Below are 17,677 nucleotides of genomic sequence, written 5' to 3'. Positions count from 1 at the left end.
AGTATCCACCAAAATATAATATTTTGAACTGAGGTGTTCTCCTGCTCCCAACAAAGTCTATCAGAACACAATAAAGATATTTAACCACCCATGAGGTATAGCTACCGGTACGGTCTGGAGAAGATAGAGAATATGAGGAGAAATCTAAATTTGAATCACATAATCCTCCCTATCCAGGAGATGCCCCTACCTTTCCAAATATATAGCTTTTGTCAAATTTTTTAAATGAGAGGAACAAAATTAGCCATATGTAACTGGGGGAGGTAACTAGTAAGATAGATACCCAAGCACTATAAATGGTAGTTATGCCACATGAATGTAAAAGCTTTTTGTAAGCCAGCTAGGTAACAAGGAGGTGTAATTAGGTACAAGGCTACTGACTTAGAGCAATTTATTTTAAAATAGGAGTTCTGAAGGTCATAAGGTTCGGGAGGGATACAGCAGGGTTAGAAATAACTGTGAGGAGGTTGTTAGCGAAAAAGGTCAGTTTGTAATCTGTCCTATCCACATTCAAGCCAGCAATGTTGGGGTTAGCATGTTTGGCTCAGGCCAGGGCCTCCATGCACAAGACAAACACCACAGGAGACAGGAGGCAGCCTTGCCTCATACAGTTAGATATCTTGATGAGAAGTCACCATTAACTTTAGTGCTAGCAGAAGAAGCCCTGTATAGGTTCAAAATTCAGTGATACACCCATGGACCTAAACCTAGTTGCCTAAACATGGCCCTCATAAAGGCCCAATTTACATTTTAGAAAGCTTTTTCCACATAAGTTGACAAAAGTATGGAGCGCAGAGTGGATTTCAAAGCTGCATATATTAGGTTAATCACATTAGTGGTGTTGCTGCGAGCCTCATGACCCAGGACTAAACCTACCTGATCCGTGTTAATTAATTGTGGTAGTAGTAACTGTAATTTATTTGCAATTAGCTTAGCATAAAGCTACAGTACACATCCACATTAAAGGGTGAGATAGGCCTAGAGCTAGGACATCTAGATGGATCTTAACCATCTTTAGGGATGACAGTGGTGTTTGCCTCCAATGACTTTGTAGAAAAGTGGTCTTTATCTGAGATTGTATTGAACACCTGGAGCATTAGGGGCAAATGACAATCACAAAAAGTCTTGTAGTAAGAGAAGGTAAATCCATATGCACAAGGTCTCTAACCTGAAGGATAGAACTTAACCACTTCTGTAAGTTCTTCCAGAGTAAAGGACCAATCCAGAGAGAGTACCTAATCATCTGAAAAGGTGGGCGAAATAAGTCTCCTTAGGTAGGAAGTAATAGTGTTGTCTTTATTCCCAATTTTTGACAAGGGACCCTCCTCTAAGTTGTAGAGTTTAGAATAATAACAATGAAAAGCAGCAGCAATCTTAGGTTTTGACTTACCTTCTCTACCCCAGTCATCAAGTAGGGTCTAAAGCTGCAAGGAGGCCCACTGGACACGGAAAGTCCTCACCAGCATCCTGCCAAGTTTGTTTCCCCATTAAATTTTACTGACATTTTTGGAAATGTAGCTTATTTATATTTGACATCAGCTTACTGAAGAGAGCTCTGGTGGCAAAATGTTCCACGAGGACATTGCCTGAGAGGGTGGACTTTCTAGAGCCAATTTTTTTTGCAGCAATGCCAACTTCTGGGTCTCTTTCTGATTTTTCAAGAAAGCCTAACTGAAACTATTTCCCTCGAATTACACACAGACTGAAAGTCTGAAAGAATTGCCTCCCAGACTGAAAGTTTAGATATGTCTGATGTGTCACTTAAAGAAATTAACTCCTTTATGGCATCTTGAACCTGCTCTCTACAGAAGGAGTCCTGAAGGAGAAGCTTATTGAGTCTCCAAGAACACAAAGTGGGTGGGGGTGGACTAATCAAAGCATCAAGAACAAGGGGGCATGATCACCCCCAAATACTAGCATATTTTTTAGCAATGCAATTTGGTCCAAGAGGTGGTCTAGAAAAGAGGGTTGCTTTTGGTTCCGAGCATAAATATTAACAAATGTAAAGGCCTAAGCAAAAACATTACATTCAACTAGCAAACATCTACCCTCAACAAGTACGTGAGACTCTATTGGAGAAAGAGAAACACGACTGGAAAAGAGTATTACCCCACCCAAGGTCTTTTTTAATGTATTATTATGAAAATAGGAATGGGGGTTATCATGGCTATGAAGACGTGGTGCTTTTGTCTTTTTGAAATGCATCTCCTATATAAATGCTTCATCTATCTTGTCAGCTCAATGTTCTTGAGAAAGATGTGATCTCTTCTCTGGAATGTTTAGGCTCTGGAGTTTATCAAGGGAATTTTAACTGTTATGGGAATCTCAGGGGAGTAAGACCTGTGCGGTATCCCAGTGGGTTGGTTACATTTTGATAGGAAATGTGACTAAGGGTCTGGGCCTATGGTCTAGGTTGTCAGAGGGGGAAGTAAGAGAGGACAAACGTGAGGGGGAAGAACTAGAACAAGAAAAGATGAGAGAAGAGGCAACAATAAAGCAATCAAACTTATGCTTGAACAATCTTGAGAACTGGCAAAGAACATACAAAAGTATTACAGCACATAAAACATTTTTGGATTAAAAAACACTCCTATGCTTAAGACAAAAAAAAAACAGTGATATGGGGGTCACAGGGGATCTATAACAGCAACAGTATTTTAAAAAAAGATATTACAAAACATGTAATACTAAAGCAAGGCATGAAACAAACACCTAAGCACACATAATAAAACAATTATAAACAAATCAGTGTGAGTCTAGCATTAAAATAGAGAAGAGCTGGTTTGGTTTCTTGGAAACGAATCCCACCCAAATGTAGGGGTTCGGAGCAGATCCAAGCTCTGGCTCAGGTCTTCCTCGCAGGCATGGATCTGATAATGAGGAAAAATGTCCTCTTCCCGGTGTTGGATTTCTGGTGTTTTGGTCCAGTAAAGCTGTCTCACATCTGCCTGTCGGATCCAATTAGCAGCTGCTACCATGGTAACAGGCCACTGGTTGGCTGAGAATGGCTGTCTCTCAGTCAAACAGTGGCCTGTTAACAGGCTTGGACTAACCCACAGGGGTACAGGGGAAACCACCGGTGGGCCCCACTGCTTGGGGCCCCACCTCCTGCTCTAAGGATCAGGTTCCAGACTATGCACTTGAATTATACATTATACATATATTACCTTATACTGGACTATGGTGTATTTTCTACAGTGCATTGCTGTTATTAAACTGGTACATTATCATGCATGCAGCAGCTGAATTTACTGAATTTATTGAAGGGGCCCAGATGTTGCACTCTCTAATGGTTACTCAAACCAATGTGGTGGCAGACCACACCCCCTTTGCAGACTGGCCACACCCCTAAACATGGGCCCCTACCACTGCTTTTCCCCGGTGGGCCCTACATGCCCCAGTCCAACACTGCCTGTTAAAATGGTAGTGGCCGCTGATTGGGTCACCCATCAGATACCCATATGCCTGCCATCCTCTCCCTTTGCTGAGAAGCTCCTGGACTGCAGTGCACAGCTAAAAGCCCCATATGCTGGCCCTCTACAAGAGAAGACAATTTAAAGCTGGGGAACATGGCAGGACCAGCCAATAACAAGACCACGGAAGCTTACCAGGATCCGGGTGAGAAGAAAATCCGGGAGGCATATCACCCCTTCGCCTTTTATCTCCTAATAGTTACTCTTGCTGGGGGACCATTACAGGTAAACTAGAAAAGTGTTCCCAAGTGTGGTGCTGCAGGAAGGGTGGGGGGGTGACTGTTATAGATGCTACAGATGTTAGTAGGACTCAGGCTGTGTGTGTGTGTGTGTGTGTGTGTGTGTGTGTGTGTGCGTGTGTGCGTGTGTGCGTGTGTGTGTGTGTGTGTGTGTGTGTGTGTGTGTGACTGTCTGTGGAGGGCAGGTAACTGTTACTGGCTTTCAGGGTGCTTTCCTGCCATGCAGCAGGGGGGAGTCCGCTTGTTCTCCAGTTTGTCTCCCACTGCCACTCTCTCTGTCCCTCTCCAAGTCACCTACTGCCTGCTGCTATCACTCACTGGCACCCATTGCCTCTTGCAGTCACCTACTGTCTCTCTGTGTCAACATGCCTCTCCCTGTCACCCAGTGCCTCCTGCTGTGACTTACTGCCACCTGCTGCATCCCCCTGCAACTCAATTCCTCCCACTGTGACTCTCTGCTCCCATCTGTCACCCTTTACCTCCTGCTGTCACCCACTGACACCATCAGTATCCCCCTGTCTTCAACTACTTACTGTTGTCACCCACTGCCTCTCCTGCTGTGACCAAATGCCTCTCCTGCTGTCACAATCTGCCTATTCCTGCCACTTGCTGCCTCCCCCTGTCATTCACTGCCTCCTGCTGTCACTTGTGGACTACCTCAGCCTCCCCAGTCACCCTCAGTCTCTCCCTGTCACCCACTATCTCTTATTATCACCCTCTGCTCCCCTCTGTCACTATTATTGAGCTGTAAGGTGGTCAAAATGTACTAGGAATTAGTGGAAATTCATTTTACTGGGGCGAATAATACAGTAGGAACAAAAATAGGCCTAAACTACATGATTTTAGCAGGTTTTAGCATTTCTATTTAAACATACTGTATTGTATGTTTAAAAAAGTGAACAATAGGGATAAGCAAATATAAGCAAAGCCTCAATAACATAAATAATAACCAAAGTAGGCATCCAGTCTGTTCAAAAGGCAAGCTAAAACATATTCTATTTTAAGCACTGCATCGGTTTGTTAGATGTATTACATCCTGTAATACTGCATTGTCTGCCTCTGCTGACAGTAAATTAAGAAGCTAAACTTCAGTAAAAAGCTGACCTGCTGAAATGGATTATTTAGTGCACTGTGGGGGTTATTCAGGTTTGTTAGCAAACCAAAAATGTTAGTAATTGGGGCAAAACCATGTTACACTGCAGGTGGGGCAGATGTAACATGTGCAGAGAGATATAGATTTACGTTTTCAGTTTGAACACACCCCACCCAAATCTAAATCTCTCTGCACATGTTACATACTAACATTTGTGGATACAGGTTGAGTATCCCTTATCCAAAATTCAAAATCACACATTTTTGGTTACCCTACTGAGATAATGACACATATACATATACATATATATTATATTATATATCTATATAACATGTATATATATATATATATATATACGACTAAACAAACCCTTAATGCGCTCTAAATTTGGACTCTAAAATTGGAACTCTTGTTTTTTTTGTGAAAATAAATAAATAAATGAAAATATATAGATACCGATTAACGATGGGCAAGCTTCTACACAGAGATGATCCCCTGTCAAAAGAGTCCCGTCGCTGAGCGTTGCTAAGTGACGGGACGCACACAGTGACGGGACACACACAGCTGAGCGTTGCTAAGTGACGGGACGCGTATAGTGATGTTACGCCCACCACAAGGAGGCTTGCAGTGCATACAGGAATCGCTTTACAAGCCCCTTGTTTATCAAATTAACCTTATATTTCAGTATTTACAACTAAGAATGAAACGATTTTTTTTTGGTCTACACTGGGCCTTCATTAGTCATAGGGATTAGGAAGTGAATATTAATGTAATGACACCAGATAGAGATTAAAATGAAGTAATAAATATAGCTACTAATCTCATTAATCAAACAATTAATCTAATGAGTCAGGAAGTGATGTAACCAGCTAATGGTACTTAAATAGGGGAATTTTGAACACAGCTCTCATTCCACTTCTGGATCTCTATGCATGCAGACATATAGGAGAGCTGTTGGTAAGCTATAGGGGTAACTTTTGATTTTTGACTTTAGATTGTCTATTTTAAGACATTAAGCGATCTCTTATTTTTATTAGGTAAATTAAAGAGGCTTAATTATATTCAGGCTACTTTGGATCCTTTTTTGATATAGGAAAGAATTGTGGGTAAGTTATGGTAAAATATTAAATTAATCCTTTTATGGTTTAAATTCAAAACCTAGAGTAATGTATGATTATTTCTAATAGGAAAATTATCTTTTAATAGGAAAATTACAAATAAAAAGTTGGATAAACTAACTACAAGTCATTACTTGGAAGAATAATATTTATTACCAGGCGTTCTCAAATAGGAAGTTCTACCAAACATTGCTAAATTATGGAAGTCAATTATTTTTTTAAATAATTCTAAGTAAGTATTATTTGATTAAATCATAAATAGACAAAGTTATGTCATTAACACAATTATTACAATTTGAATCTCTGTTAATTAGGCATATTGTGGACCATATCTTTATGAAAATACAGCCGTTTCAAATAAAAAAAAATATTTATCATTCATAAGTAAGTAATAACATATTAATTTGCCATTTGGGGAGTCATTCATTAGACAATCATTATTACATCATATGTTATTAGGTTTTATTGATGTTGACATCCAGTTGGATAATTGTCTTACTAAATAGACAAATAAAACAAATCGGTATGAGGTCAGCCAATTCTGACACAAATATCGTGATGTTTTTGTGCATATTCCTTCTTGTTCTTAATGTTCCTCTCTATTTCTTTTATTCTTTTTAATTTTTTACTTTTGAATCACACCCTAAGAAAACACCCCTGAAGAAGTCGCTATAAGGACTGAAAGGTTGAAAGTCATTTTTGTGTCTGTAATGAAAAATAATACATTGTAAAAATGTTCATCAACTTCTTTTAATGGAAAAGAGAATTTAAAATTGTTTTTAGCAATAAAAAGAAACAAGTGTTTTAAAGCAAAAGGGTGTGTCTGTTAAGTCATCCTCTCTTTATCAGTAACCAAATACTAAATCACATTCTTAACTAAGTATAATTATATCGAACAATACTTCAATAAGTGCGCTCCACAGAGATATACTTCTTTGGTTTCTATTTAATATCGGTCTCTTTCGACAGGGGATCATCTCTGTGTAGAAGCTTGCCCATCGTTAATCTGTATCTATATATTTTCATCTATTTATTTTTTTTCACTTAAAAAACAAGAGTTCCAATTTTAGAGTCCAAATTTAGAGCGCATTAAGGGATTGTTTAGTCTTCTATTTTCAATTTTTGTTGATTTCCCCTTTTTTTGCTGCCCAAAGATGCCTATCTTTAGAGATAGTTCAGAATGGACTAAAAATAGTAGAAGCATCTTTAAAGAAGATGCAGTTGAAATGGTTTCATATAAAGAAGAGGATGACTTGTATGATCTTATTAGAGATATGGAGAAATTATCAGCTCGTGAATTAAAAAGCTGGTATGATATAGTAACATTAGAAAAATATTTGGAGGTTGGTAGAGTACCTAGGGGATTAAGACTCCTTAAGAATCCCACCTTCGGTAACTCTAATGTTAATTTTATGACTAATTGGAATAAAATTTTAGAAGAAGGTTCTTTGAAATTGGTAGACCTGTTAATTGCAGAAAGAAAGAGAGAACTAAAAAAAGGATATGCATAATTACTAATTACTAAAAATTGGGAATGATTATTATAAAAAGAAGTAGAATTCGCACAGGAAAGACTTGATACATTAGAGAATGATTTAATCATTAGAAAACAAAAGAAGTTTTTTAGGGATAAAAAAAGATTATGAGAACAATAAAATACATAATTGGATGGAAAAAGACAGAAACCATCAGGATTTCCATAACCATAGGCCCAATCATAGGTATCAAAGGGAATTCATTAGGGATAGATCAAGAAGTGAACATTACCATCAAGGAAGAGCTAATAGAGATCTAGATATAATTTAATCCACCAAACAAATAAAAGAAGATCAATAAGTGATTATCAGAGTAATGAAAGATGGCAGGAAATGAATAGAAATAAAAAAGGGCTGCTAGGTTTGGTCCACAACAAAACTATAAAGAATACTATAATCCTGTTCCCATTAAAAACCACTATGAGCTCCTTTCCACCTCACCTCCATCTACAAGGAGGCATTTTTTAGATGTAAAGACGAGCACACAGCTCCCCTATACTCAAAGGAAGGAAGAGCTCCATTACAAAATGGATTTTTCGCAGGGTCTAAAAAGAAGGCTAAACATTGGAGAAGAGGAAAGAGGGGCAGTGGGAGGATCGCTAAAAAAAAGAAAAAATCCAGTCAATACCCCAGAGGAAAATTGACAGGAATTATCAACCTATCCAATAAGCAACTATCCGAACCACAAAGCAAGGTACTAGAAAAAGGATTAAAATGTGCCCCTGATTTACATACCAATCGGTTTAATTTGTTCATAGACTTAAACAAATATGTCCGTAATATAACTTTACAAAGACATTTTTTAAAGAACCCAGTACCCAAATTGGCTTATAATCCTCCCAAAAAAACTTTAGTTTTGCTTCCATCCAAATATTTTCCAGTCGAATCTAAAGGAAGCCATGTTGATATTTTTTATGACTGTGTTAAAGAAGACTTCAATAAATTAAAGATAGATACAAAGAAACAACAAAAAAATTGTAATCTTAATTATACAGAGAAACAGGCAATTAAACAATTAAAGACAGACAATACGATAGTAATAAAGCAGGCTGATAAAGGGGGGGCAGTTGTAATTCAAAACCGAGATCAATACCTCACTGAGGCACACAAAATATTGAACGATATTAATACATATAAAAAATTAGAGAAAGATCCTACCATAGAATATCAGAAAGGATTATTTCAAATATTAAATACCTCAAAAACAGATGGTTTAATTAATGAAAAGGAGTTTGAATACTTATATATATGAAACACCCATGACTGGCTACTCTATATCATTTACCCAAAGTGCATAAAGATAAAAACTGTCCCCCTGGAAGGCCTATTATATCAGGAATGGATTCTTTAACAGCAAACCTATCACATTATATCGATTTAAAACTGCAAAAGTATGTAAAAAATCTTAAATCGTATATTAAAAATTCTATGAATATTCTCAATATTCTTAATGAAATTGAATGGAATTCAAATTACAAATGGCTAACAATAGATGCTCAATCATTATATTCATCAATCCCACATCAGAAAGGTTTAGAAGTGGTTGAAAGAAAACTGTTAGAAGATAGTGAAGTATTGAGTAAAGAAAGCCAATTTATATTGGATAGTATTTCATTTATATTAAACCATAATTATTTTAAATTTGAAGGTGATTTTTATTTACAGTGTCAGGGTACAGCTATGGGAACAAAATTTGCACCCGCGTATGCAAATATTCTCATGGGAGACTGGGAATACAACTTTATTTATGATACGGACTGGGAATTGAACCATATTGCACTTTATAAAAGATATATTGATGATCTCATTATCATTTGGATAGGAGACCATAATAGTATTGATGGTTTTATAGATTATATCAATACGAATAACTATAATTTAAAATTTACCTATAAGACAGATGTTGAAAAAATAGATTATTTGGATTTGGTATTGAAAGGCTCTACCTCAGGAAAAATAGAAACCTCTACTTTCTTTAAAGATACCGATATGAATAGTTATATTCCGGTTGATAGCTGCCATCTCCCTATTTGGAAAAATAATGTCCCATTTGGACAATTCCTTAGAATTAGAAGGAATTGCAGTGAAAATTCAAGTTATTGGGAACAATCAGACAAATTAGTAGAAAGATTTCTGGAAAGAGGGTATTGTAAAGAAAAAATAGAAGAAGCCAGAATTAAGGCATTTAGAAAAAATAGATTAGAGTTACTGAAACCAAATAGGAACAAAGATCAAGTAACTATAAATAATAGACCCTTTATAACTCAATTTAATAAAGAACATATACAAATTAAAAAGATTATTAAAAAAAAGGACACTAAAATACAAATTTGCACCTGGCGCTGTCACTTCCCAAAGTGAAAAGTAGCTACACTCTGAGGGATGATCCTAACCCCTCCACAACAGAATACAGTAAACAAAAAATGAGAAAGCGCTATTCACTTTAGTATTGAAATTATTTTCTTTACTGATAAAAAATACAATGCTATAAATACAAACATATACCGGCCAGTATAACAATTATAAAATAATTAATAACATGATTCCTAAATCATCACACATAATATACTTCTATTGTCACCCTTAATTAATAATCTATCACTGCTTTTACTTGATGTATTTTCCTATGTATTGCTATTGTGCTATCAACACGATATGCATAAACTAGTCTGCACCTCTAATCAGATAATAAAAAATACATAAGAAAAAAACAGATAGGTTTCACAATGAATTAATCAATAATTAGTAGGTTAGGCATGCATGCATTCCATTAAAAGACTGAAGAATATGTTAGTATGTTTCCAATTCCAACTGCACAATGGGTTAATTTGTACCCAGTAGGTCCCTTATGCATACATTCGTTAATTAGAGGCAGTGTGCAGAAAAACCTCCAACCACTTTCCTTTTTGTGGGAGGTATAAATAAGAGTTAGTCGACAATATTAGATCCAGTCCAGAAAGAACTGCTTTAGGCAAATGCTCTCTATTAAGCCACAACCTTTAGCCAGCCACTTCTCACACAGTTAGTTTGGTTAATTAGGTGAGATACATATAATCAGGTGATTTGTTATAATATGATGCGTTTCCACAAGGACTAGAGTACGTTTAGCAGAAGCACTCACTAACAGCTTTATCCTTGATGGCTGTTACAAGAACCAGCCTGACAATAAAAACATTCCTTCCCCTGTGCACTGGGGTAAGGAGAAAACAGTTCACCAGCCGGTAATGAGGGTTTAAGAGCCACACGAATGCTTGTAGCAGATGATGGAGAGTACTCTCCTGACTCACAACTCCTCTGGTATGCCCACAAACGCGTTTCTCCGCCTCAGGGTCCGTTTCAGCGGCTTCAACACACTGATGAAGCCGCTGAAACGGACCCTGAGGCGGAGAAATGCGTTTGTGGGCATACCAGAGGAGTTGTGAGTCAGGAGAGTACTCTCCATCATCTGCTACAAGCATTCGTGTGGCTCTTAAACCCTCATTACCGGCTGGTGAACTGTTTTCTCCTTACCCCAGTGCACAGGGGAATGAATGTTTTTATTGTCAGGCTGGTTCTTGTAACAGCCATCAAGGATAAAGCTGTTAGTGAGTGCTTCTGCTAAACGCACTCTAGTCCTTGTGGAAATGCATCACATTATAACAAATCACCTGATTATATGTGTCTCACCTAATTAACCAAACTAACTGTGTGAGAAGTGGCTGGCTAAAGGTTGTGGCTTAATAGAGAGAATTTGCCTAAAGCAGTTCTTTCTGGACTGGATCTAATATTGTCGACTAACTCTTATTTATACCTCCCACAAAAAGGAAAGTGGTTGGAGGTTTTTCTGCACACTGCCTCTAATTAACGAATGTATGCATAAGGGACCTACTGGGTACAAATTAACCCATTGTGCAGTTGGAATTGGAAACATACTAACATATTCTTCAGTCTTTTAATGGAATGCATGCATGCCTAACCTACTAATTATTGATTAATTCATTGTGAAACCTATCTGTTTTTTTCTTATGTATTTTTATTATCTGATTAGAGGTGCAGACTAGTTTATGCATATCGTGTTGATAGCACAATACCAATACATAGGGAAATACATCAAGTAAAAGCAGTAATAGATTATTAATTAAGGGTGACAATAGAAGTATATTATGTGTGATGATTTAGGAATCATGTTATTAATTGTTTTATAATTGTTATACTGGCCGGTATATGTTTGTATTTATAGGATTGTATTTTTTATCAGTAAAGAAAATTATAAAAAAAAAGCCTATTTTATAAAGAGAGCCCATTTTGGGACCCCATTTAGCTCAGAAACCCACTCTTATATTTTGAAAAGCAACATATCTGAAAGATATGATAGCTCCTAGTAATTTAAGGTCAATAGATACATTTAATCATAAACCGGGGATCTTTTTAAAACAATCAGGATGTTTTCCTTGCACTAGATGCATCTGTTGTTTATTCATTGAAAAATCACCTGTAATTTATGATGAACTTAACAAAAAATCATTCAGTTTGAAAGGGGTTCATACTTGTAACTCCACATTTGTTATTTATAGAATTACTTGTGGATGTGGGAAAGCCTATATAGGAAAAACCAAACGGATGATTAAGACACGAATCCAAGAGCACTTAAGGAACATCAAAAACAAAGTGAATACACATAGTGTACCTAGACATTTCACAGAAGCCCACAACTCTGACATCAAAAGTTTAAAATTTACTATATTGGAACATATTATTAAAAATGACAGAGGAGGCAGTAGGGAGCCACAATTATCTAAAAGAGAGTCCTATTGGATTTTCACACTTAACACCCTCATTCCATTTGGAATGAATGAGGGGATTGACATTGTTTCATTTTTGTGAATTGGTCATCTCTGTCTCTAGGTCTTTTTTCTTCAGAACAACGTCACATATTATGACTAACTTTAAGCATAAAAACAAGTTAGTCTTATCTTTGTAACAATGTTTATGTGGGTTCCAATTATGTATATGCATATGGATGTAGAATTAGTCATATATGTATGTTCTGTATATTTGGTTAAATAAATTAAGGTTTCATTGGTTTGTGAAATACACTATTTTTGTATACATTAGGTTGGCATCATTGTAAAATGTATTTCTTTTAAAAGACTCCAATGGGGGGGAGAAAGTAGAAAAAAGGGAGAGGTTCAAGTTATATTAGAGGTATCAACAGTTTTTATTATTACCCAATATATATATTTTTTTTTCACATCACTTAATTAGTTTAATCAACCACTTTAGATCACAGATTACACTAATATTAATCACTCCAGGTAAATGCAATAGTGATTAGATTTATAAATTTGACCTCATTGCCTACGCATGTGGTCAAGGGAATTATTAATACTTTATAACACGATTTAGCCTGTAAATAATATATCTACACATAATAATAAATTTGATACCATAGGGTGAATTAATAATTATATTAAGGAACTATAAATAGATTAACATTAATTGTGAGGCACTAATTAGAATATACACACACATATATGTCTTTTTTATTAATACTAATACGACTAACGTTATTAGAGAAATCATTAAATACTAACTAATTATTTAATATATTTAGATTCATTTTAGAGGGATCTATAAAATGGTATTATTTTTTATAGTTTCACTTGTGGGAATAATGGATATATATATATATATACAATATCAAGTTGTATTGAATTTCACGTAATCCTAAATAAAATCATTAAATAGATAACAGTACTTAATGTGAATATCATCAAAAATAAATTTAGATATTACTTTTTAATTGTCAATAATACATAGTAATATTCCTAAAAGTAAATGTTAAACATGGGACGCGCTACGAGTATATGTATACGAATAGCGCTGTTTATATATGACAAGGAAGTTCCCACGCTGTTAGGAAACAGGACGTACACATTTGTCTATTAGAACACGTTGCTAGGATACGGGACGTGCGTATTGACGTCACGCCCGCGTTGCTAGGAAACGGGCCTATTAGAACTTGTTGCTAAGATAAGGGACGTGCGTATTGACGTCACGCACATCTAAAACGAGGCTTGGAGCATACAAACCAACAGACTCGTCCTGTCGCTGAGCGTTGCTAAGTGTCAGGACGCGTACAGTGATGGGACGCACACAGCTGAGCGTTGCTAAGTGACGGGACGCGTATAGTGATGTTACGCCCACCACAAGGAGGCTTGCAGCGCATACAGGAAGCGCTTTACAAGCCCCTTGTTTATCAAATTAACCTTATATTTCAGTATTTACAACTAAGAATGAAACAATTTTTTTTTGGTCAACACTGGGCCTTCATTAGTCATGGGGATTAGGAAGTGAATATTAATGTAATGACACCAGATAGAGATTAAAATGAAGTAATAAATATAGCTACTAATCTCATTAATCAAACAATTAATCTAATGAGACAGGAAGTGATGTAACCAGCTAATGGTACTTATATAGGGGAATTTTGAACTCAGCTCTCATTCCACTTCTGGATCTCTATGCATACAGACACATAGGAGAGCTGTTGGTAAGCTATAGGGGTAACTTTTGATTTTTGACTTTAGATTGTCTATTTTAAGACATTAAGCGATCTCTTATTTTTATTAGGTAAATTATTATAAATTATTATTATTATAAAGTATTATTTGATTAAATCATTAATAGACAAAGTGATGTCATTAACACAATTATTACAATTTGAATCTCTCTGTTAATTAGGCATATTGTGGACCATATCTTTGTGAAAATACAGCCGTTTCAAATTAATCAAATTATTTATCATTCATAAGTAAGTAATAACATATTAATTTGCCATTTGGGGAGTCATTCATTAGACAATCATTATTACATCATATGTTATTAGGTTTTATTGATGTTGACATCCAGTTGGATAATTGTCTTACTAAATAGACAAATAAAACAAATCGGTATGAGGTCAGCCAATTTTGACACAAATATCGTGATGTTTTTGTGCATATTCCTTCTTGTTCTTAATGTTCCTCTCTATTTCTTTTATTCTTTTTAATTTTTTACTTTTGGATCACACCCTAAGAAAACACCCCTGAAGAAGTCGCTATAAGACGAAACGCATTGGGTGAAAATACTTTATTGTTTGGAAAGGTTGAAAGTCATTTTTGTGTCTGTAATGAAAAATAATACATTGTAAAAATGTTCATCAACTTCTTTTAATGGAAAAGAGAATTTAAAATTGTTTTTAGCAATAAAAAGAAACAAGTGTTTTAAAGCAAAAGGGTGTGTCTGTTAAGTAATCCTCTCTTCATCAGTAACCAAATACTAAATCACATTCTTAACTAAGTATAATTATATCGAACAATACTTCTTCAATAAGTGCGCTCCACTGAGATATACTTCTTTGGTTTCTATATATATATATATATATATATAGGCACTCGCTTTTCCAGCTCATTGGAAAAAGCAAAACAAGCCAGCACTCACGGTTTAGATGAAAAAATGAAGAAGATTTATTCCATATCAAAGCGACAAGTGTACATACAGGCACAGCCCATCAGCTGTTTCAACCGATACAGGTCTTCTTCAGGGGCTATCTGAGCTGTGTATAGCACAGGGATATAAACATAAATTGGCGCCAAAACAGCAAAAAAACAGCATCCAATGGGAGAAGAGGGAGGCGGGACAAGCCCTGTATGCGGCTCCCCCCTGCTCTCCAGCTCCGTCGCTTCATCGTTACTGTAAACAAAGCCGACGCCATCCCTGGTAACTGCTCTGGTGCGCTGTGTGCGAGGAGAGGGACACCAGCACAGGCACCACTGAGTCCGCACAGGGGACGGGGACAGTGTATGCTGCACAGGGTATATGACAAGACATGGAATGTGGCATGACATAAAAAAGTGAAAAATGTCGCGCTGCAAGAGAAAAACATGTACTACATAATCACACAATGAACAATGCATAAACAAAAAGAATAAACAATGCAAAATGCAAGATGCAAATAATTGAATGCGCTCCGCTGGGTGTCGCTGATAAAAAGGGTGTCAAACAATAGCCGTAAACTGTCCCGTGTGGACAGATCACTAAAGCAATAACGATCATAAAGGCACTGTAGGCATTAAATGGACCAATCGGCAGCTAATGACACAAATGGTGGTGGATAACATTAAACAATATTCAGGTGCCCAGCAGAGCAAAAACTGAACAGCGGCAGAAGAACAGGAAAAAGAAGGAAAATCCCATAGGGGCAAAGATGTGGCAGGACGCTATCAGCATGCCTGTGGATAGAGCACCTTAGTGAAATATAAAATGAAAGAAAAGAAATTGAATTAAGGTAGAGCCCACTGTGTGCAGATATTGGATGGATCGAAGGTAGTGCATTAAAAGGAAGGGTGAATAATGTGGGAGCACAAGAACGCAGAACAAACAGAAATAACTAAAGGATGCCCATGCTATGGTCCGAGGCCATGAGTGGTCAAGTGATCAAAGTACAGCACCCAGTATTCCCAGACCGTCTCCAGAAATGATACTGACTGGGCCCAACACTGCTTAGTTTCCAAGATCGGATGGAATTGGACGTCGTCCAGTGTGGTATGGCTGTAGAAAACACTAGAATACCACATCAAGAGCCGGCAAATGCCTATCTGTAACAGGGCAATACTGGTGGTGATGGCAGAAAGGTGCCATAGCAGCAAAGTCGCTCCCACAACCCATGAAGAATGCCAGATAAGTAATCACATCAATACATAATGCACAATCACTGACACACGGCGGTGTCAAGGGGCTCAAGCAAAAAACTTAGTAGGTAAAAATGCATAATACTGTGAGGGGAGGACACACCTGATGAATTATCCATCCTTAATAAAGGCCTCTCATTCATCCCGACATTGACTCAGGACGAATTTAAGTGGATAGTGGATCTGTACAAACTGGGCAGGCAATTGCGACTCAGGGACTTTTTCTCGAGCACCAACACCAACTCTGAACCTATACCAACGTCATCAGAGTCATGCCCTCTGAAGAAGCCCAGTACCTTCGATCCCCCATCTGTCAATCCTTCTATACAGACCTTTATGAGGGTTCTCAAGAGAGACACTATACCCTTTGTTTCCAAACAAAAGTTATCTCATCACAACATCACGATGGGTGAAATAAAAGCCATTGAGTCCCTACGTAATGACACTCAACTGGTTATTAGAGCTGCGGACAAGGGGGGAGGCATTGTGTTGTTGGATTATGGCTATTACACCATGGAAGCCAATAACCAATTGGCTGACACCACTTGTTATCACAAACGTGGCCATGACCCTACAGGAAGCTACAAAGGTGAGATAGATTCTATCATTCAGGTGGGACTCAATAATGGATATATCAACAAGAGCACAGCAGAATTCATGACCACTGATACCCTTTTTGTACACACTCCCGAAAATTCATAAATCTCTCTCCCAGCCTCCAGGACGACCCGTTATATCAGCAAGGGGGTCCCTCTGCCAACCTCTATCTCAAGTAGTTGATTTTTACCTACAGCCATTGGTTAAGCAAACAGCCAGCTTCATTGAAGAGACCTCCGATTTCTTGCGAAAACTTGAATCAGTACGTAATATTACCGATGACACCCTGTTGGTGACTCTTGATGTCTCGAGTCTCTACACAAACATTCCACACTCACAAGGAATGGGAGCATGCAGAGAACTGCTTACGGACAATGATGCCTATTTCGGCCCACCGGTGTCTTTTTTGTTGTTGCTCATTGATGTTATTCTCAATAAGAATTATTTCCTCTTCGAAAATTGCTTTTATTTACAGAAACAGGGGACCGCTATGGGTTCAAATATGGCACCATCTTACGCCAATATATTCATGGCGGCCTATGAACAGGTGCATATCTCTGGTAATCCTCGTTTTGGTCAGTTTTTGTCATTTTATGTTCGCTACATTGATGACTTATTTTTCATTTGGCAAGGCAGCGAAGAGAAACTTTTGGTATTCATCAATGAACTTAATTAAATTCCAGGAACAATTAGATTTAGTCTGACTTTCAGCAGAACACACATCAACTTCTTGGATGTTTCCATCAAAAAGGAGAACAACAAACTTTTGACGTACATTTACAGCAAGGAGTCAGATAGAAATACTTTGCTGTTACATTCAAGCTTCCATCCGGCTCCCCTTAAAAGAGGGCTACCCTTTTCACAACTACTGCGGGTGATTCGCATTACCTCGGATCCCACGGCCATCCCGG

This window comes from Pseudophryne corroboree, chromosome 1, assembly GCF_028390025.1.
Source record: "Pseudophryne corroboree isolate aPseCor3 chromosome 1, aPseCor3.hap2, whole genome shotgun sequence".
In the NCBI taxonomy this organism is placed as follows: domain Eukaryota; kingdom Metazoa; phylum Chordata; class Amphibia; order Anura; family Myobatrachidae; genus Pseudophryne; species Pseudophryne corroboree.
This window is presented reverse-complemented; position numbering follows the sequence as displayed.